Source organism: Odocoileus virginianus, chromosome 23, assembly GCF_023699985.2.
Source record: "Odocoileus virginianus isolate 20LAN1187 ecotype Illinois chromosome 23, Ovbor_1.2, whole genome shotgun sequence".
In the NCBI taxonomy this organism is placed as follows: Eukaryota; Metazoa; Chordata; class Mammalia; order Artiodactyla; family Cervidae; genus Odocoileus; species Odocoileus virginianus.
Genome location: NC_069696.1, coordinates 43,316,772 through 43,338,798, shown reverse-complemented (window position 1 = coordinate 43,338,798; position 22,027 = coordinate 43,316,772). Strand labels below are relative to the sequence as shown.

The window sequence follows — 22,027 nt, the reverse complement described above, 5'->3', positions numbered from 1 at the left end:
AGTCCTACTCTCACATCCATTCATGACTACTGGAAAAAAACCATAGCTTTGACTAGATGGACCTTTGTTGGCAAAGTAGTGTCTCTGCTTTTTAATATGCTGTCTAGGTTGGTCATAACTTTCCTTCCAAGGAGCAAGTGTCTTTTAACTTCATGGTTGCAGTCACCATCTGCAGTGATTTTGGAGCCCTGAAAAATAAAATCTGCCACTGTTTCCACTGTTTCTCCATCTCTTTGACATAAAGTGATGGGACTGGATGCCATGATCTTAGGTTTCTGAATGTTGAGCTCTCAGCCAACTTTTTCACTCTCCTCTTTCACTTTCATCAAGAGGCTCTTTAGTTCTTCACTTTCTGCCATAAGGGTGTTGTCATCTGCATATCTGAGGTATTGATATTTCTCCCGGCAATCTTGATTCCAGCTTGTGCTTCATCCAGCCCAGCGTTTCTCATGATGTACTCTGCATATAAGTTAAATAAGCATGGTGACAATATACAGCCTTGACATACTCCTTTCCCGCTTTGGAACCAGTCTGTTGTTCCATGTACAGTTCTAACTGATGCTTCACTTAGACGTCTGCTCAATCTTTGTTCTTATTGTTCAGTATCTAGGAACAGCTGTCTTCTGCATGTCTCCACTACTCCTCCCCAATTTTATGTACTAACTGACTGGTTCATGCCTGTGATCCTCTCTTCCCCTAATATCTTACTAAACTTAGCCCAGAACAAGCAGCAAACCCTCTTACCCATTATTTTTCAATCTTTTTTCCCTAGAGCTTACAGACTTGGTAGGCATAAGTTCTGCCTTCTAAATTATCATAGTGACAGTTTAACTAAACATTTCACTGCTGCAAAACATGAGACTCCAGTTTTCCAGCCTTGAACATCTTAACCTACCATTTGACTTCTAAGCCAATGCCACATATATAAGTACCCTACTTCCAGTGTCAATTTCAGTTTCTTTATTAGTTAGGGTAATGCAAGCTGTCGCAACAGTTAAATTCTAACATTTCAGCGACTGAACACAATCAAAGTTGTTTTCTCATTCATATTGAGTCCAGTTGAAGCTAGTGGAAGGAGATGCTCTGTTTCATGGAATCTGATAGAGGATCGGCCATCTAGAATATGCGACTCTCAAGAATTTCCTTGATTGGGGGCAACAGTGAAGATGATGGGGAGGTTTTTATAGGATAGTCTTGAGTGTGGGTATATTAATTTCTTCCACATTCCAAACATCAGAGTTTAGTCATATGGCCTCAACTAGATATCAGGGACTGGAAATTATGGTTTCCAACAGGGCAGACACTCCTAGCCACAATTCTACACTGTTAAAGGAGCATTAATTTTGGGTAGGGCAGTAAACATCTCTGCCATCATGTATTAACTGTTTTAATCCTAGCCACAACTTTATGAAATATGTGCTATTATTATTATCCCCACTTTACAGATTAGGAAGTTGAGGAACAGGAAGTTTAAAGAATTTACCTAAGCTGACACAACTAGTAAGCGTTTGTGTCAGATTTGAATGTGGGCAGTATGGCTCTGGACTGCCTTATGAAATGTTTATGATGATCAAAGTAATATTAAAATAATAATGTGATAAGTGCAAAATGTGTTCCCCAGTGTTTCATCCATGGTACATATTTAACAACTGTTATTCTTTAGCGAGTATTCTTGTTACCGACATCATATTCTGGAAGCAGGATGCTATGTGGATTCACAGTGAATTGGTATGAAGCTCTCAGGTGCAGGTAACATATGAACCCCAAAGAGTGGGCGCTCCAGGAAAATGGTACTATGTGCCTGTCTTCTCCGCTCCGCCACCCCCTTCCTTTCATCCCGGGGGGAACTGACAGCTGCTGAGCTGAGTACTGTGTGAGGCCTTTCACACACATTAGCTCATTTCATCTCCACACTGTTCTTGTGAAGTGGGTGTTTCTTATCCCCATTTTACTGGGGAGGAAACTAAGGCTCGGATGGGTTCCATGACTGGTCCACGATGCCATTGCTACTGAGGGGTAGAGTTAGAATTTGGGCTTCAGAGCCTGTTCCCTGAGCAGCTGAGGCCCAGTCGTGAAGTCTGGTTCAAAGGAGCCTCTGAGAGGATCCCTGAGCAGGATTCCAGCGCAGCTAGAGGGTGTGTGTGGAGTGGAGGCAGGGCTTGCCCTGGTGGTCATGGTTGATGATCGTCCTCTCTGTAATATGTGGTCACAGGTCTTTTTTTAGCCCCCACTGTCTTCCTTTTCCATGGCTGCCCCGTGAGTCACTGTTCATGACGATGCTATGCAGCCGCCTCAGCTGAGGCCCTGGAGCAGCGGGTGGCTTTGTGGCCTCCGGGGGACAGCCCTGTCCATACCCTGTCTAGCTGGGCAGGCTCAGTGCTAGAAGGCGCTTGAGTCTGCTTATTAGAACTGAGTGCAGAAACCGGAAACTTGGTGGGAAATCTGTCCTCCCTGAGAATCACAGGCTGGGTTTTCCCAGATGCTGGAATTAGGTGGACCCACTCTCTACTTCTGCCTGCAATGCAGAAGACCCAGGTTCAGTCCCAGGGTCGGGAAGATCCCTGGAGAAGGGAATGGCTACTCACTCCAGTATTCTTACATAGAGAATTCCATGGACAGAGAAGCTTAGTGGGCTCTAGTACATGCGGTTGCAAAGAGTCGGACACGACTGAGTGACTAACATACACGCGCACACACACACACACACACACACACACACAGAGTCTACTACCTGTAAGCCAGGTAACTGTGGGCAAGCCAGTTAATCTTTCTAAGCCTCAGTTTCCTCATCTGTTAAATGAGGATAATGGCAGCACTCCCCCCGTAGGGTCTTTGGGAGGATAAGTTAATTTACATAAAATCCTCAGAATAATATTGAACATACCATAACTGAATACATCAATTGTCTGTTAGCAATTATGATGATGATGATGAAGTGCTTAAGGAGTGCCAGCCTCCTTGCCTGAAGATCTGTTCCCTGTACCCTGATTCTTCTGTTGAGTGAAAGGTTTTAAATAATTTTCCAGTAAGCAGGCTTATATGATTAAATACCTTACTAGCTGTGTGATATTGGGCAACTTACCTAACCCCTCTGCAACTCAATCTTCCTTTTGTTAAATGAGAAAAACAATAAAACCTAATTCTTAGGGCTTTTAGGGGGTGACTGGCATATAGAAATTGCTTAATAGATGTCAGCCTTGTTGGGTTTTATTGTGTTCATTAAAATTTTTTTCTACAGGCATTGTGTTAGACCATGTTAAGCAGCATGGTCTCTGTCCTCATGGAGACTGCAGGACTTAGTTTTGTCATCAAAGAATCCTTTTCCTTCCTCTAGTGTGAGCTCAGTCGTGTCTGACTCTTTGTGACCGCATGGACTGTAGCCTGCTAGGCACCTTTATCCATTAAATTTTCCAGGGAAGAATACTGGAGTGGATTGCCATTTCCTTCTCCAGGGGATCTTCCCGACCAGAGATTGAACCTGCATCTCCTGTGTTTCCTGCATGGCATGCGGGTTCTTTAACAGCTGAGCTACCAGTGAAGCCCCAAAGCAATCATTCGGATGTAAATTTACAACTGTGACAGTGAGTACAAAGGAGAAATACAGGGGACTGTAAGAGTCTTTACTGAGACTCTAGATGTAGTCAGGAGTGAGGAAGTGAGGCCTGAGTGAGGTTGAAGCATGGCATGTTTGGTTGGAAAGGTAGCAGAGTATTCCATGTATGCAAACAGTATGCAAAGTGCCTGTGGCAGAAGGGAGGATGGTGAGAGGAGAGCAGCCAGTGTGACTGGAATGGGAGAGGCAAGTGAGGGGGGCTGGATAGAGGTTGGAGTAAGCGTCTTCCAGAGTAAGGGCTCTGTCTCTTTCCAAGGACACTGGAGAGCCTTTAGAAGCTTTTAAGGAGGTAGAGAGGGTTTCCCAGGTGGCTCAGATGGTAAAGAATCCACCGGCAGTGTAGGAGATCTGGGTTCAATCCCTGGGTCCGGAAGATCCCCTGGAGATGGGAATGGCTATCCACTCCAGTATTTTTGCCTGGAAAATTCCATGGACAGAGGAGCCTGGCGGGCTACAGTCACAAAGATTCAGACACAACTGAGTGGCTAACACTTTCACTTTTCAAGGAGGGAGACACCTGTGATCAGATTTGTGCTTTAAAAAGCAGTTTGGAGAGCAGACGGGAAGGGAAGGGTGAACATAGTAATGCCAGTGACGTATTGTTATCATCTCCATCTTACATAGGAAGAATCTGAGGCTACCAAGCACTCAGTAACTTTCTCAGAGTTGCTGAGACATGAAATGACAGAGCAGGGATTTGAACTTGAGCCTGAGAGACTTCACATTTCACCTGCCTCCCACCCATGCCATGCTTCATGCCAAGGAAGCTTCTGGTTCACCTCTCACATTTTACAGGTGGGAATACGAGGCCCAGAGTGAGACACTGATACTGCCTTCCCCGTGGTCACAAGGTTCCGTGGCAGAGCTGGACCGGTAACCCAGCTTTCTGGATTCTTAGCTCATCTCTCCTCCACTGTGATGCATTGTCTCCTCCAAACCAGATCACTCCTGGGCGGCAGAGTGGGGTGAGAGGCTGCCTTGTCAACAGACAGCAGTTTTGGAGATTAACTTACAGCCTGGGTGTAACACTGTGGGTTTTACTCTGTGTGCACCTCACAGCAGAAGGTATGCTAGTCTAGAAGCTTGCAGAGGTCTCGATTAGCTTGTGGCTGAGCCAAGGGAAGCAATGACTGTGCAGTTCAGGTATGCAGAAGGCAAGATCAAGCGAGTGGTTCCCCAGTTCGTGAACATCTGAGAGCAAATCAGAGAGGCAGCTCTACAGGGTAAGTAGAACCTGAAGGAGGCTGAGGTTGCTTGGGTTCAGTGGGGGTTGGGCTAATGTGTATCATTGTTTCTTCCTAATCCAGATGACAATGCCAGCCAGGGGGTCAGGATGCCTGTGAGAAGCAGGCACACACAGATCACCTCCTCTCTCTCTCTCTGAATACCTCTAAAGTGTCAAATACTGGGGAGCATACATGAATACATGGTTTTTCCCTCGCTTAGGCCCTTCAGCCTTTTCTTGGCTGACTTTGAGGATCAGGGCCTGGGTTCATGCTTGTGAACAAAACTTCACATGCCCTCATGCAGCTTGAAGGCCTGAGGCAAGTCTAGTTTATTCACAAAAAAATCACCCAGAAGTAAAACTGCACCCATGGAAGGAACTATTGGATTGATCAAAAAGTTTGTTTGGGTTTTGCCATCTCAGCTTAATAAAAGCCCAAACAAACTTTTTGGCCAATGGAATACTTAGGAGAGGTTCACGTGACGCAAGGACAAAGCCTCCTCAGATGTGAGATGAGTCCAGCTGCCCCTCTCTCATGCTTCCGGGAGTATTTGTGACCAGCACAGGGACACCAGACATTTGGAGCCTGGCGTGGGGCTGGGGTTAAGATGTGAAATTCTCTTCTGGTGCTGGAGTTTGCCTCCAGGGAGGGTGGGGGTGAAGAGTCTGCATCTCCTCCCCATGTTAACATCTCTGAATTCTGTATCTTGTTCTTCTGTCTTTCGACGCCTTCTCACCAACCCCTGCCCCCCTGGTCTCTCCATCCTGCAGCTGCCATTTGGGGGCCAGTTGATGAGTCTGTCGTTGCTTCACACTCAGATCACTGGGGCAGGCTGGTGCAGGCGAGGGGGCAAAGGCTCAGTTCCAGGGGCCAGTGTGAGGCCCCCCACCTCTCTCTGTGTCTTGACCTCCTCCACACCCTCCCCACCTGCTTCCACTCCTGTTGCTGATTTGGTTGCTGCCCCAAGTTTGCCTGCCTCCCGGCATGGACTGTGGATTAAGGAACAGACCACGAGCAAGCTGGTGATCTCACGGCCTCTGATGGCAGTATCCTGTGGAACGGCTGGGGGCTGTGGGGAGCCCGGGGTGGGAGAGAGTGGGGTGCAGGAGGGGAGATGAGCCTTCCAGTGAGTGGGAAGACCTCGGTTCAGGCCTCGCAGGGTGTGCCCATGCTGTGTGACCTTGGACAGTCTGTGACCCCTCTGAGCCTCAGTTTCCTTGTGTAGGAACAGGAAATCATGATACTTCCAGATTCTGGTATTCATAGAAGGTTGCAAGTGTCACAGAGGCAACGCTTTGGAAACCCATTACCAGCAGTAGGTAATGGTAAAAGTGAACATTGATTGTTTACCCCAGTGTTAGAGCTGTTCAGAGAAGCAGAACCAGAAGAATATATACATCTGTATGGGCTTCCCAGGTGGTGCAGTGGGAAAGACTCCTCCTGCTAATGCAGGAGACGTAAGGCCATAAGGCGAGGGTATGATCCCTGGGTAGGGAAGACCCCCTGGAGTAGGAAATTGCAACCCACTCCAATATCCTTGACTGGAAAATTACATGGACAGGGGAGCCTGGCGGGCTACAGTCCATGGGGTCACACAGAGTTGGAGACGAATGAGCACACACAGGCACACACACACACACGCACACACACATATATGGGGAGATTTGTTAAAGGATTTGGCTTACATGGTTATGGAAGCCAAGAAATGCTACAGTTTACCATGTGTGAGCAGGAGAACCAGGAAACCAGGGGGCCACTCATGTAAAAACTAGAATCCATGTGCTGCCTCGTGCTTCCCAGTAGTCTGTGGAAAAAAAGGGAGTCATCATGAGCAGATATACAATTGAGAGGTGATGGATGGGGCAGAAATAAACGAGCTGCTGCTGTAGCTGTTCCTGTGGCTCAGGCCTGAAAGAAAGTTCTCAGCAGGAGAGCAGGAGCGGTTTTTAAGTGGCACTTACTGACCTCGCATTTCAGCCCCTGGTTGCTAAGAAAGGACTGGGAGGGCCTCTTCTTGATTTGCAGGGTTTCTCTCCCCTCCCTGCTGTCTGCACCGCCTCTCTCATCCCTTACAGAATGTCCAGGTGTGATGATGCATGTGTCACAGAAGGTTGGGAGTGGCGAGTGTATCAGTGTTCCTCCTGTATTCGGGAGGGGGGACTTGGGGTTAGAAGCTGGCCTTGGAAGCTGATGTCTGTGTCAGATGGTCCCTAGAAATCAGATATGAGTTCATTTTAGGGAAAGAGTACAAAATGCTCCTCTGGGGGAAAAAATAATCACTAAACCTGTAAACGTGGTCCCCAGCATGGTGGGGAATAAGTCTGGGGGGACAGGAGAGAGCTGGGTGGGGCCTGGGCCTTGGCGGGGCTGTTGCCAGTGTGGTTAAATCAGAGGCACCTGACAGTTTAAGGACAGAAGAGAGTATGAGGTCCCCTGTGAAACAAGCTGTGTGATCTCAGGCAAGTTATTTAACCTCTCTGAACGTGTTTCCTTATCTGACAAAAATAAAAAACAACAGAGTTTTGAGGCTCAAAGGAATCATCAGATGTGAAAGTGATCTATAAGCTGCAAAGTAATCATTTGTTTTTCATTCATTCAATAAATGTTTATTGAGAGCCTATTGTGGAGGAGGCATGGTTCTGGGCACTTAACATACATCAGTGTTCAAACAGACAAAAATTCTTGCCTTCATAGAACTTGCATTCTAGTGGAAGGAGACCCTAAACAATAAACATAAGGAGACCCTAAACAATAAACATAATAAACATAAGATCCTAAACAATAAACATACTTCTAACAGAAACATGTTAGAGTTGATACATGCTATGGAAAAAATAGATCAGAGCGGGGAGAATCTGGAGGGCTGGGGATGGTGAGTCGTAATTATAAATAGTGTGGTCAGGGTTGTCTCACTGACCGTGTGATCTTGGTGCAGAGAAAGGTGAAGGAGGTGAGGAGAGTGTACCAGGCAGTGGGAACAGCCAGTGCAAAGGCCCTGAGGCAGGAATAGCAAAGAAGCCGGTGTGGTGGATAGAAGTGAGCGAGCCAGGGGTAAGATAGAGAAGCAGAGAGTCCTGAGGAGCCAGGCTAAGTAGGCCCTTATGGGCCACTGTAGACTTTGGCTTTTGTTTTCAGTGAACTGGAAAGTTTTTAGTGAACTGGAAAGTTTTTGGTGAGCTGGAAAGTTCACTGTAGGGTTCTGAGTCAAGATTTGAAGATCTGACTAAAGATTTAAAAAGAATCTTTTTGAAGTTGGTTGTTGGTTGAAAGTGGATGCTAGAGGAGCATGAGGGAAGGCAGGGGGACTAGTGGGCAGAGACTCTTAGAGTATTGCAGGCAGGAGATGATGGTGGCCTGGACCAGGGTGGTGGCAGGGTGGGTGCTTGGATATGGGCCATAATGGAAAGGAGGAGTCAGCAAGATGTCATGGCCACATTGGCTGTGGGGTGTGAGAGGACAGAAGAACAAGGGTGCCTCCAGGAGGGCGTGGAGTAAAGAGAACCTTCTGACACTGTGGGTGGGAATGTAAATTGGTGCAGCCACTGCGGAAAACAGTGTGGAAGTCCCTTTAAAAACAGAGTAGGATCCTTCAATCCACCCCTGGGTATATATTCAGAAGAGATGAAAACTCGAATTCAAAAAGATATAATCACCCCAATGTTCAGACTGGCAGTATTTATAGTAGCCAAGACATGGAAGCATCCCTAGTCTCCATCAACAGATGAATGGATAAAGATGCGATGCACATATATAGTGGAATGCTGCTGATTCAAAAGAATGAAATAATGCCATTTTCAGTAACATGGATGGACCTAGAGATTATCATGCTAAGTGAAGTAAGTCAAATAGAGAAAGACAAGTATCATGACATCATTTATATGTGAAATCTAAAAAACAGTACAAATGAACTACTTATTTACAAACAAACAGAATTACAGCCATAGAAAACAAAGGATGTGGGGGTGGGGTGGATAAATTGGGGGAGAAAAGGGTGCCTCCAGGGTTTAGTCTGAATAACGGGAAGGATGGAGTTGCCATACACTAGGAGTGTAGGGTATAGTTCGGGCGAGGCAGAAAAGGAAAGATGACCTCAACAAAAGTAGGTTACCTTTATTCAGGCAAGGAGGAGCGACAGTCGGCCTAATGACCAGGCTGAGCGCCGAGAGGGGTCAGGGAGGCTTCATCCTTACAGGGAGGTTTGTGGAAGCGATAAGGGAAACGTCAATCAGGCGGGATATTTTGAGTATTCTTTTGTTGAGATGACATTTGTAGTTGGGCAGGGGGTGATAAGTCTTCTGGGCAGGTGTAGGGGGTGCAAAGTTTCCGGACAGGGGGCGATAAGTCTTCTGGGCAGGTGTAGGGGGTGGAAAGTTTCTGGACAGGGGTTGATAAGTCCCAGATAGATGCAACCGGCCTGGAGCATCAGGGTGGAGCTAAAGTTCTGTTCTGTTTTCTCCGAAGTTAGATGGTTCAGCGAGGGGCCTTTGGGACTGTTGTTCTCTTTTCTAGGCCCCAAAGACTCCTTCATTGAGGGGAAGATGTAGAAAGAGCAGGTTTGAGACAGTGGAAAGATCAGGAGTCCAGATGGGGCTCTGCTAAGTTTGAGATGCCTTTCAGACATCCAGGTGGAGACGTCAGGTATTAGTTGGACAGTCATGGCTGGTGCTCAGGAGAGAGGAAGGTTTGGAGATACAAACTTGGGAGTTGGTAGCATGTGAGTGGTTTTCAAAGCCATGAGACAGGACCAGATCACCTAATGAGTGAGTGTAGAGGAGACCAGCGCACCAAGGACTGAGCCTTTCCTTGGTCTGAGCAGAAGAGGAAGGCCAGCAAAGGAGATGGAGAGGAGCAGCCAGTAAGAAGGAGAGCTAGAAATATGCTGAAAGTCAACAGAAGGAAATATCTAGGAGGAGAACGTGATCAGCTGTGTCACGTGACATGAGACGTTGTTCCCACCATCGTATCCTGGGCTGGGGGTGGGGGGTGCAGGGTGGGTATTTCTGCCTGGTACCCCGGGCACTGTTTCTGGCCCAGTGAACAAGCAGCATCAATGTGCTTAATGGGAACCACACTAACCATAGTGAACCAGAAGGATGTTTGGGATGTTTTCTCAAGAGGATGAAGGCAAAATGGCCCCAGTGTGTCATCTATAAACAGAGGTTGTGTGTGCCTGTGTGTGCGTGCATGCTCAGTCGTGTCCACCTCTTTGTGATCCCCTAGACTGTAACACACCAGGCTTCTCTGTCCATGGAATTTTCCAGACAAAAATACTGGAGCAGGTTGCCATTTCCTACTCCAGAGGGTCTTCCACACCCAGGGATCCAACCTGAGGGAATTAGGCCAAATCAGTGACTTTAGTCTGGGTTCTCATGAATCTTGGCCTTTTTCTTTTTTTTTTAAAGTCTTAAGAGTTCTATAGAGGCCTTATAGACCCTTATACACCCTATAGATGTAGAAGCTTCACATGGGGAAGCTTCCCATCCCCCACCCCTCCACTTCCTCAGAGTTGCTACCCATTCATCTGTTTTTATATTGGACTTTTGCATAAAATGCATTTGAAAAAGGGAGTCTGTTGCTAGAGCAAGTTTGAAAAGCAATGGCCTGAAGGATTAGCAGATCCCTCCTGCTCTGACATCCCAGGAAGTTCAAGCTACCCAGGAGGCTGGGGTCACACCTTGTCTTTGACTTTGGACGTGGAGACATGTCTGGAGAGTGAGTCCTGCTGAAGCTCGGGGAAGCACTGAGCCAGGTGCAGTGGGGAGCAGGGAGAAAGCTAAGCTCTGTGCTTGGAGCCCTGGAGAGCTCCAGGACCCAAGAGAGGTGGGAGAGAGAAAAGGGGGACGAGGGGAACAAATGCTGCAAAGAAGCACAGCTGGGAGAATGCAGGGTCCAACAGCAGATATTCAGAGTTAGACGCGACTTTCTATATCCTCCTCATTTGCAGTTCTGCTCACTGCCTGATGCGAAGCTCTTTTTTTGTCCCTCCTTCACTGCCGCATCCTCACCTCCCAGGTGGCGTTTCTGATACAAGGGAGCAGAGGTAGAACTCTGCTATCAAAGCTGCCTCTGAACCTAAAATAACCCTGTCCAGCCAGACGCTTGCCAGCATTCCAGGCCAAAGTGCTGGCTTTCATTTGTCGAAGTCGGCACATTTCACCCGTGGTCTTCAAAGGTCTGAGGTTCAAACTGGCTTGCCTCTGTATTAAAGAAATATGCATTCCCCCCCCCCCCAAGGAGTTTTGTGGCTAAACCAATTTTACATAAACAGAAAGAATCAGTCCTGACTTCCTAAATCCCAATGTAGAAGACAGTGACTTTGGGATATTGTGACTCAGGAGTTGTTAAGTTATTTACTCACCAAAAATCTAATCTGGTTGACGCTATCGAGGGCAGTCAGCATGGCTTCCTGAGCAGTTCAGTGGCAAAGAATCTGCCTGCCAATGCAGGAGACGCCAGAGACGTGGTCAGGAAGATCCCCTGGAGTAGAAAATGGAAATCCACTCCAGTATTCTTGCCTGGGAAATTCCATGGACAGAGGAGCCTGGTGGGCTACAGTCCATGGGGTCGCAAAGAGTTGGACACAACTGAGCGACTGAACTGAACTGAATCAATATTTATGGTCTGTGAAATGAACCACAAATCCATGGAACTGCACTAACAGGCAAGCCAGGAGCCTGGCGCTAACCATTGGCTAACTGGCTGGGCGTCTCCCTCTGTTTCTGAATTCTCTGCTCGGAGAATCTCTCCTTTTCAAAGCTTGCTTCTCTTTGAAGAACGGAAACGGAATGATTGTTCATTATTCCTTTATACCCGATGTCTTCCTGTGAGGTGGCACCTTGCTCTAATTCAGAGTTGAAAGCCGTGTCTGCAGAGACTCTTGGATCTTTGAGCTGGAAGGAGCCTGCCCAGCTCTCCTGGGGCAGCTCAGCCTGGGGATCAGGCGGGTGTTGCAAACCAGACACCTGAGAACCAGGGGGGGGAATAGATGTGTGTGGGCCACAGAGCCGCCGGCAGATGAGCCAGCTTAGCGGGTGAGACAAGGTCCTGAGCTTTAGAGGTAGAAAGTTCTGACTTCACGCAGTGGCAGGGGGTTGCCTCAGCTCCCTGAACCCCCCAGATTTGTGTCTCTCCATGATGCTATGCTGCTCTGGGAAAAAGAAGAAACTTGGCTTTGTTTTCTTTCCTTAGTTGTGACTAGCCCCTGGGTCCCCTTTATGGAGGTGCTCAGGTGCCAGGATCTGTGCGGAGCAATTTCCTGGTATTCTCTCATTAATCCCTCCAGCCCCACTGACAAGGTCGGTGTCGTTAGTTCCACTGTCAAGCCAGGGACACCGACTCAGAAAAGCTTGGGGACTCACTCCGGGCCACGCAGGCTGGGTGCAGGAGATGGCATTCCCATGTGGTGCGTTATCCACAGGCTTGCCCCTTAACCGATTGGCTGCCTATAACAAGGAGGCCATGTGACCCACTGAAAATTCCTTAAATATTCTGATGACACTGAGACAGTGTCTAGACGGTGTCTGGTTAATTCTGAGGGTCGGGGATGTGGGGGAATCAGCCATTAGGTGAACAATCGATTGCTTTAATAGGACGGGCGATGTGGCGTTGTAAAGATGTTGCAACCTTTGTCTAATGTTCTCCTTTATGACTTTTTTGTGGGTTTTTTTTTTTTTTTTTTTTTGGTAGGGGATCTCTCTCTTTCCTTTTAGTCTTTCTTTTGGGAAAATAATTCAGTATCTACTAGGTGTCAGGCTCAGCTATAAGAAGAAAAGCACATACCACTGCCAATATCTGGTCCAGTTTTGTGATTAGAAAGCAGAGCGTGACACTTATCGATTCAAATGCTTGCTCTGAGCACATTTCACCTGATGTTCCTATTGAGTGACCGAGGCCTGCCTCTTCTTCCCCTTTCCCAAGGGAACAAACTCACCTGAGTGGAACTGAAGAGGGGTCCCATGGAGCAATAGGAAGGAATGTTTTGCTCTTTCTCAGGCTGCACTGGCTGTACTTTTGAATCCTCCAGGGCCTTGTTAGTATCCCAGTTCTTTAGGCTTGCACAGTTTGCAAAGCCCCTTCAACTATTTCTGTTAATATTCGTGACAGCCCTGTGTAGTAGGGTGGGTAGGTGTTCATACCCTACTGTTGTATATGGGGCAGCTGAGGATGGGAGAAGTGAAGGATCTTGTCCAAGGTCACCAAGTAAGTGGCAGCATTGAGCACCTGACTCCTAGTGCAGAAGTGTTTCTGTGCTTCCCAGTACCACTCCATGCTCATTCTTGGTGCTCAAGTATTTTGAGCACTTGGATTGAATATCCCACAGGAGTGTGTGAAAAGTATACAGGGGCCCCATCTGAAGACTCATCTGGATGTAGAAGTTACCCCAGTCTTTGGATCCCCCAACCGTTGGATGTATGGAATTTTTTTGTCCCCCCACTGCATCCTCTCACAACTCAGTGGAACCTTGAGTCCAACCCTGGTCCCCAGCTTTCCATTCACAGCTGTAGGAGGGACCCCCAGACCATTTTGATTTGGACTTCAGATGCTGCTACTTGAAGGTCGGGAAGTCCATGGATCATCCACTCAGAAAGAAGAGAAGGGGCCGTGGGAGGAGGTGACGTGTGTATCATCAGAGCTTCCGTGGGCTCTGCAGACAGTCCCTTCGCCAGCTTCCCACTGGCCCCAGAGGAGGAAGCTTCCATCATGGGCTACTTGAGCCTCCCCCATAGTGGGTCTTTCTAGAGGAAGCTGTGGCTCAGCCTCAGTTCACTCTTTCTGAAGGAAAACACAAGCATAGAAGCTCACAATCCCAGAGTGCCTCAGCTTAGGTGTAGAATCCATTCTGTCACCACAACAAAGGGGCTGCCCAGTATTGCACTGGGTACCTGAAAAAATGGGCATGACTACTGGGAGACGTGAGTCCAGCCAGGTCTTCGGTTTGCCAAAAGCTTTCCATTGCAAGGACTGTCACCGCCAGAAATCCTTATATATTCCATTCACAGTGTCTCTGTTATGAATCTTAATCACTCATCATGTTTGCCTTAGAGTAAAATGAGTTTTCTATAAAAAGAGTAGTAGGAGTTTATTGATTGTACATCATATATCAAGGAAAGCTTCTGTTTGTTTGTGTTTGGATGAAGCAAGGGAAAGTATCAATAGTTGTTACTGCAACAGAGACCAGGGAAATAGGCAGCCACTCTGTGTGTGTGTGTGTGTGTGTGTGTGTGTGCACGCGCATACACGCACACGTGTATGTGCATGCATGAGTGCCTACATCAGCTCAGCAGAATTGTCAGAAATCAAATTTCTGCTGTAACTTCTGAGTTTTAATAGCTAAAATTTTTTAGAGTGTCATATGAGTAGTTTTAACGTCTTCCAAAATTGTATAGCCAGCCACCCTATCTATGGAGGGACCATCCCATATCATACCCAAACATACTCCATTAAATTTGTGTTATGGTTGGAAAAAAATCATATAGCCAGCCACCGTATCTATGGAGGGACCATTCCATGTCATACCCAAATATACTCCATTAAATTTGTGTTATGGTTGGAAAAAAATTGTACTGGTTTTGCTTTGGGAATTAGTCTGCTGTGTGTGTATCTCACCTGTTTTATGGTGAGTTTGATTTCTCTATTATTATCATGTGTCCTCAGGAATTCTTACACAAGGAGAAAAATCTAAGCGGCCTCCCTATCCTCACCCCCAACTGTAATGAAACTTGAAAACTGACGCCAATAGTTCATGATGTTGACTTCATGGTATGGATTTTAGCCACTTAATTACCTAGTTATTAATTATGGTTTTGCAGATTTCTTTTCATGTTTTATAGCCAATAATTTTAACTTATAAGGCTTCAGATATTTTTGAGGAGTCCTAGAACTGAGTTGCCTTGTGGAAAAAAGGCCTGTGTGGTGACATCAAGAAACTGAGTTGAGACTGGCCTCAGAAAGGTCATTCTGAGAGTTTCACTGCTCAACTGAGTCATTTCACACATACTCACACACACATACTCACACACACACACTTTTTATAGTTGTTGAAATCACTGGACTCTCATGCAAAATCAACAGTGAGCCCTCTCCTGCATCTCCAGCTCGCGCTGGATGGTGCTGTGTGATGTCTGCAAATCTGGACAGGAAGTCTGGTTCTACAGACCTTTGGGCTCAGAGATGCGGAATGAAACCACAATTGGTACCTGTGATGTGATTCCTGTTTATACACTTCAGTAGTCCCTTTCCTACAACTACATGGAGCATTGATGCCATACTCAGGGGTTGATTGAGGCCAACCTTCTCATTTTAGAGAGAAGAAAAGAAATGAGAACGAAGCAGGAAAAAAAGAAAAAAAAATCACTCCTGGGAGATTCATCAGAGACTTCCCAGGATGGAGAATCTTTCCAGCTCAGTCACTTGACCATCTGTGCATTCCCAACTATGTTCTCAAAGACTTACCACATGGGTTTAAAAGATCAGGAGTTTCATGAAGAGAAGCAGAAAGACAGTGCTGGGTGCCTGTTCTTGGCCAGGCCGGGTGCTGGAGACCCAAGGACAGCTGTGATGCAGTGGGTGCCTTTGATGAGTTTGAGCCATTACTCGAACACAGGATGCAGGCTGGAGACAGCAGCATGAGGAAAGCTGGGGCACAGGCTCCAAGCCCTGCCACAGGTAGTTGGGAACTCTGAGCAGCGGAGCCAATGATGCCCTGTCACCGCAGGCCCAAGCTCGGTGGCCTGCAATGACTGGGTGTGGTCCAGGCTTGAGTAACATGGCTCTGCCGCTGTCGTACTGAAAACCACCTCTGTCCTCTTTTAGTCATAGCTCTATTCAGTAGATGCTAATGGAGCACCCACCTTTTGGTGGGTTTTGTACCAGGATCTGGGGATCCTGGTACAGTGCAGTGAATGGGAACAGCATCGCCCTAATCTTGTGAGGCTGTCCAGGAAATATAAATGTTCACTGAGTCATTATAAAATCGATGACGGTGGCCAAAACGGGAGGGCAGAGTTTGGTGGGCTTCAGCAGATGAGGGAGGGTGTTGGATTGTCGGTGGTCTCAGACGTGGTAGGGACCCTTTGATCTGGAATACATCCTTTCTGGGAACCTCAATATGTGAGGCATGAAAAAGCAAAGTTGTTTTGGTCCCATCCACATCCCCGTTATGTACAGCGGTCCCTACTGCTGTATAGAACCCAGTTTGAAAACTGGTAGGTGATATGGTCCCTGAGGAGCCTTCCAGAAGCCCTTGCTATTCTAAAATTCTATGACTTCTCACTGACAGGTGAGGTCCCTTCAGGACCTTGTGTCTGGAATCCTGAACTGTCAGTTGGGTAGGGACTAGCATCTTTCTTTCTGTATGGATACCAGACTCACAGTCTTTATTTTTCTTTGGGGGGCTGGAGGAGCTTGAATGTGGAAGCTTCCATCTGAGGAGCCTGCCTGCGGAGGAGAAGAAGAGGGATGATGTGGAGTCGGTTTCACCTGTCCCTCTGGCTGTCCAGAGTGACTCTCAGCCGGAGGGATTGTAGTGGTGGTGCTGTTGCCTCTGCCCTCCCATCTGCCACGCTAGCCAGAGTGTGAACCCCATCCTCATCAGCATGTCCCAGGAACCCACACCACAGTCAGCCTCCTTACTGGAGCCTAACCTTAGCCGTGTTCTCCACCTCCTCCTCATCTCAGTCTATTCCTCCTGACATCTCAGATCAGAGTTGCTCTGATAGTATTATTTCCCCTCTTGGCTGTACAGTCAAGTCCAAACTCCTTATCCTTGCCCCCTAAACCTGCCTCAGTGGAACCTCTGTACCCTTCCAGGCTACCCTCACCCTCCCCCTGAACACTTTGATTCCTTATTCTAAGCTTCTTCACAGGATATTTATCCACCCGGAATGGCTCCTATCTGCCCCTGCTTTCAACTGCACTGCCCCAGGCCAAGCCCTACATCCATCCTGGAGTTTTCCCTTTCTTTGAAATCCTGCAGCATTTGCTTACTGTCTAAAACACTTTGGCTGTGGATCGTGTAAGTCCTTATGTTGCTGGAAATCTTTTGTTGTGACTGTGACCTGCCTCTCCCATTAGACCACACGCTCTTTGAGGGCAGAGTTTGGGTCTTCCAGTTCTTTTGTCTCTTTTTTTTTTTTTTGTACTCAGTGAAGCCATTCCTTGATTAGCTCCTCCTGAGTTGGAGCACAAACTAATGTACTCAATTAGAGCATTCTGATTGCTAAAGGTGACCAGAGGTGAAGGTGCCATCTTTGATCAATAAGAATACTTGATTTTAATTGGCCCATCTGATGTCAGATTGTATTTGACCACTAGCATCATAGATCAAGGGCTTCCCATGTGTTGCTAGTGGTAAAGAACCTGCCTGACAATGCAGGAGTCATAAGAGATGTGGGTTCAATCCTTGGGTCAAGAAGATCCCCTGGAGGAGGGCATGACATCCCACTCCAGTATTCTCGCCTGGAGAATCCCATGGACAGAGGAACCTGGCAGGTTATGGTCCATAGGGTCACACAGAGTCAGATACAACTAAAGTCGCTTAGCATGCTCGCACACATCATAGATCAAACCAACAGGGACTTAAACATGACAGGGAGTTGGTTTTCCATCTTTTAACAGTTCAAGGCAGGTAGGCTGTCCAAGGTCAGGAAAGTGGTTCTATACCTCTTTCTGCTCTGCCATCCTTAGCATGTGGTTTGCATTCTAAAGACACCCTCATGGTCCTAAGATGGCTGCTCCATCTCCAGTCATCACTTCTACGTCTTAAGCAGGGTGAAGAATGATGGAAGAATAAGGGAAGGGTGTTTGCCAGTGGAATCAGCCTTTCTATAATATTAAGGAGCTTCACTGATACTTCACCCAATAATCCTGTTTTTATCTCTTTAACCAACAATTAACCCCTCAGTCACCATTTTTCCAAGGGAGGCTAAGAAATTCAGTTATTTAGCTGGACATATTTTTCTCACCACTACTACCTAATCAGAGTTCTTTTAGTAAGGAAGAGGGCAGGAAGGGATATTGATTGGGTTGGCAGCCAGCTGTTGTAGCTGGTTAATAACACTCTTGTGTTTCAGGCTGAGTGTGTTAGTCACTCACTTGTGTTTGACTCTTTGAGATCCCATGAACTGTAGCTCTCCATGACTCCTTTGTGCATGGAATTCTCCAGGCAAGAATACTGGAGTGGGTAGCCATTCCCTTCTCCAGGGGGATCTACCCAACCCAGGGATTGAACCCAGGTCTCCTGCATTGTAGGCAGATTCTTTACCATCTGAGCTTCCAGGGAAGCTGAGTAGGTGCTTGTCAAAGAAAGCCATGGATTTTTCCAGTCTGTACATTGCAATTTTCTGCCAGTGAATCCAAGGACTTTAAAGTTAGGTTTCTCCAAAACCTCATCCTCAAATGAGTGTTTCTTGAATGATTCACCTTGAGCCCCCAAAGTCATTGAACAGTAACTGGCCACATAAAGAGTGATGGCTGACATCCTTGTCGTGGTCAGCTCAGCCTTTAGCACTGAGGAATGCTCCTGGAGTTCAGGATCACTTTAAAGATCTGCTAAAGCCAGGCCTCACCCTCTGCATTAAATTAGTTGTCTCTGGTATTTGATGATGAGCATAATCTTGATTCCACATGACTTTCAGCTTCAACACAGATTTAATTTATTATTTATGTAGGTTTTTGTTTAACTGAGTAATAAGAGTAAATTTTGATTTTTTAAAATGATCAATTTGCTTTTAAAATCACTCTGGTGGGTAAAGGGACTCTAAAAGAAATTAGCTTTGGACCAGAGAGCACTCCACCACATGATTTTATGGTTGGACCTTGTTTACTTCCAAAGGAATATAGAGATCTTCCAGCATGGTCATTCATCCCAGCTTACTGAATATACCTTCTACTGGATACCACCCCAGTTTTTACCATTGCTTATGATGTTCTCTGCCTAGAAGGAGAGTCCCTTTTTACCCACCTTTGTTTGTAGGGCATTTATTGTTTAGAAATGAGAGTAGAGTGTCTTGTTTGTGGATTACCATGGATTGTCTCAAGGTTGAAAAGATTGGCAAAATCAAGTGTAATGGAGGCAAGAGATCCTTTATAAACAAGCAAATACTTCGATGGGCCTGAAAAACCTATCTCTGAGGCCACTTGTGAGAGAAGTAGATGCTTCATTTCCTGGTTTTAGCGTTTTATAGGATTTGTCCAGCAAAGAAAATTGGAGGGAGATTTGGTCTTGTCCTTGTCTTTGGATTCTTTCCAATGCAAGTGATGAAACATCTAACCCAAACATTCGTAAAAGGGAGATATTGTTCATATAAATGAGAGGTCCAGGGACAGGGCTGCTGGGTCACTCTGTCGCATCCTTGTGCCTCAGCTGGCCTTGGTACCTTTCCGCTGCAGCTTTATCTTCAGTTCATCTTCTCATGTGCTAGCCAGATGCCTGCCACTACCCTAGACTGGACTTCCTCGTGGTGTATCAGGAGGAGAGGATGACCATCCCCTTCCCAACATCTCTGTAAACATCTGGTGCTCACTGGTTATGACCAAGTGTTGGCTGGGCCCATCCCCAACCCAGTCAGTGTGGTACGGGAGTTACCCATGCTGGAATAAAATTTCCTCTAAAAGGAGAGTGGCCCAAGAGAGCTGGAGACCACACAGTTCCAACATCCAGGAATTCCAGAAGATGGAATTGGGGTCTGGAATGGCAAAGAGAGGAAGCTTTGTGGAGCCCCTGAGCCTTTAGCAAGAAAGTTGATCTTTGAGGATATCCCGTGCTCTGTTCTCACCAGCATGTTCATTCACTCACTCATTCATTCAATTGTTTGATAATTCACTCCCCACCTACCCCACACAAATCTACTGAGCCCCTGTTCAAGCCAGATCCTGGGCTAGGCTCTGGGATGTGAAGATGAAACATTCATTTCCTGACTCTGAAAACTCACAGCCAAGCAAAGGAGACAGACAGGACACCTAGGCAAGCATGAGAGACTTGAATGTGGGGATTGGAGCACAGAAGGGGAGGTTGGGAAGCAGGGGTGGGGGGAGAAAGGAAGTTCTATATTAGACCAATCAGGCTTGAGGATGGACACAAAAGGGCAGAGGTGTGTTCCCGCCCCAGATATGAATCGACTTTGGGCAGGTGTTGGGGGTGGGTCTTGAAGGGATGGGGCAAAGCACAGCTGGAACTAAGACAGAACAGTGGGGAGAAGAAAATGATGGGTGAGCTAGAGAGGCTGCCTGTAAGTGGGGAGATGGTCCCCCACACCTGTGTCTTTCATTGACTATTTACTACCTTCTAAGAGCTTCACAAGGCATTACGTCACTCAGGCTTCACAGTAACCCCCTGAGGCATGAGCAGTCCTTGGCTCCTGAGGACCCAGTGAGGCCACATGACTTGTCTGAGGTCCCATTGTTTCTAAGTAGCAGAATCGGGACTCGTATCCAGGGCTGCTGAGATGGAGTTTCTACCTGCTCCCTCCAAAGCCTTGCACACAGAAGGGTCTGGTTGAAAAAGGCTGGGGCTCCTGAGCAGGTTTTTGGCCAGGCCCTGGCATAGGTGGCCCTGAGATCCCTTTTGGTGGTGAGTTTATGATCTGGGGGAAGATGGAAGTTCTCGAGGCTTCCCTGGTGGCTCAGATGGTCTGGATATGGGTGGGGCTGAACTGAGAGGACTTGAGAGGCATCCTGGTCCAGAGCATGGCCTTTGTGATGGTCCAGTGAAGGCATCCTAGAGCCAGATCTCTCAGCTACAGGAGATATCCCATGACAGGAAGCCCTAAATTTTAACTGGTAAAAAGAAAATGCAATTTTCCTGGAGGCAGAGAGCCTGGCTTGCCAGACTCTGTCTCTGAATGTCCAGGAGTAAACAGCCGAGGCCATAACACCACATGGGCTTCCCTGGTGGTTCAGCAGTAAAGAATCCACCTGCAATGCAGGAGCTGCAGGAGATGTGGGTTCCATCCCTGGGTTGGGAAGGTCCCCTGGAGGAGAGCGTGGCAGCCCACTCCAGTATTCTTGTCTGGAGAATCCCCATAGACAGAGGAGACTGGCAGGCTACAGTCCACAGAGTCACAAAGAATCAGACACTACTAAAGCGACTTAGCACCCATGGCACCACATTTCCATTCTGCTTCTGCAGAGAATAAAGACATTTGTCAGGGTTTCCTAGCACCAGACATAGAAATAGGGTATTTTTATGCGATGTTTTTATAGTAACTGTCATAACCAGCAATATTCCTAAAACTTACTAGGGGTAATCATGGTTTTATTTCATTCCTATAAAAGTCCTTTGTTTAGAGCAGCAAATAATATCCTGTAAATCTCCATGTAAACTCTACCCATTCATTTTTTGCATGGACCAGGTCGTAGCTTCAGCTGATCACTGAGGACAGTTTGGCTTTATTTATTGAAGTAGTCCTCCTAACCTGGGGAAAATTTAATTCAGTCTGAGCCAGTTCAATTTAGGCAAATTTTATTGAGCTGACTACAAGCCTCACATTGTTCTCAGCTAGAAGTTGTAATGTTACATATGATAGAATTTCTACCTTCAAGGATGTTTCAATTAACTGCTGCAGCATAATAAACCACTGCAGAATTTATGATTTAAAACACCTATTTTATTTTGCTCTCAACTTTATGTGTCAGGGAGCTGGCAAGGGCTCACTCAGCTGGGCAGTTCATCTCTGTTGCGCATCTCTGGGGTGGGTGGGGTTGGAGGACCCATGCCCAAGATGGTTTCCTTACTCACATATTTGGTGCCTCTGCTTACCCATCTCTCTTTTCATAGCATCCCATCTTCCAGGGCCCCTCCACATGACTTGGAGGTCTTAGGGTCATTGCCCTTCTTCTATGATGCTTGGCTTCCAAGATGAGGAAAGTGAAAGCTTCCAGATCAATTCATGGCTGTGCCCAGAAGCGGCACAGCAGCACTTTGACATTGACTGAAGCAGTCTCGAAGCACAAACAGGACTCACTCTCAAAGGAGCAGGAGGAAGCCGCCTTTTGTTGGGGGAGTTATGGGCAAGGTCACGCTGCAGAAGAGCATGTACGATGGGAGAGACTATCCCAGCCGTCTTTGGTCAAGTGCGGTCTGCCACAAAGGACAACTGGGTGTGCCATTTAGTGGATATAATGTAGGTTAATAACCACTGCAAGGAGCACCAGCAAGTTGAAAGAGGAGCCCAGAGATACAGTAGCAGGG

General features: G+C 47.0%; 1 protein-coding gene and 1 long non-coding RNA gene across 6 annotated transcripts in view; one reads left to right on the top strand and one right to left on the bottom strand.

The window, feature by feature from the left end:
- The window catches only part of ABTB3 (ankyrin repeat and BTB domain containing 3), a 473,097-nt gene that overhangs the window by 163,585 nt on the left and 287,485 nt on the right, over positions 1-22,027 (top strand). The gene's annotated exons all lie outside the window — the stretch shown is intronic.
- On the bottom strand, positions 3,488-6,940 carry LOC110131129 (uncharacterized). Its single transcript, XR_002312089.2, has 3 exons — positions 6,805-6,940; positions 6,525-6,643; positions 3,488-5,671 (listed from the first exon to the last, which is right to left on the bottom strand). It is a non-coding gene; the product is annotated as an uncharacterized lncRNA (long non-coding RNA).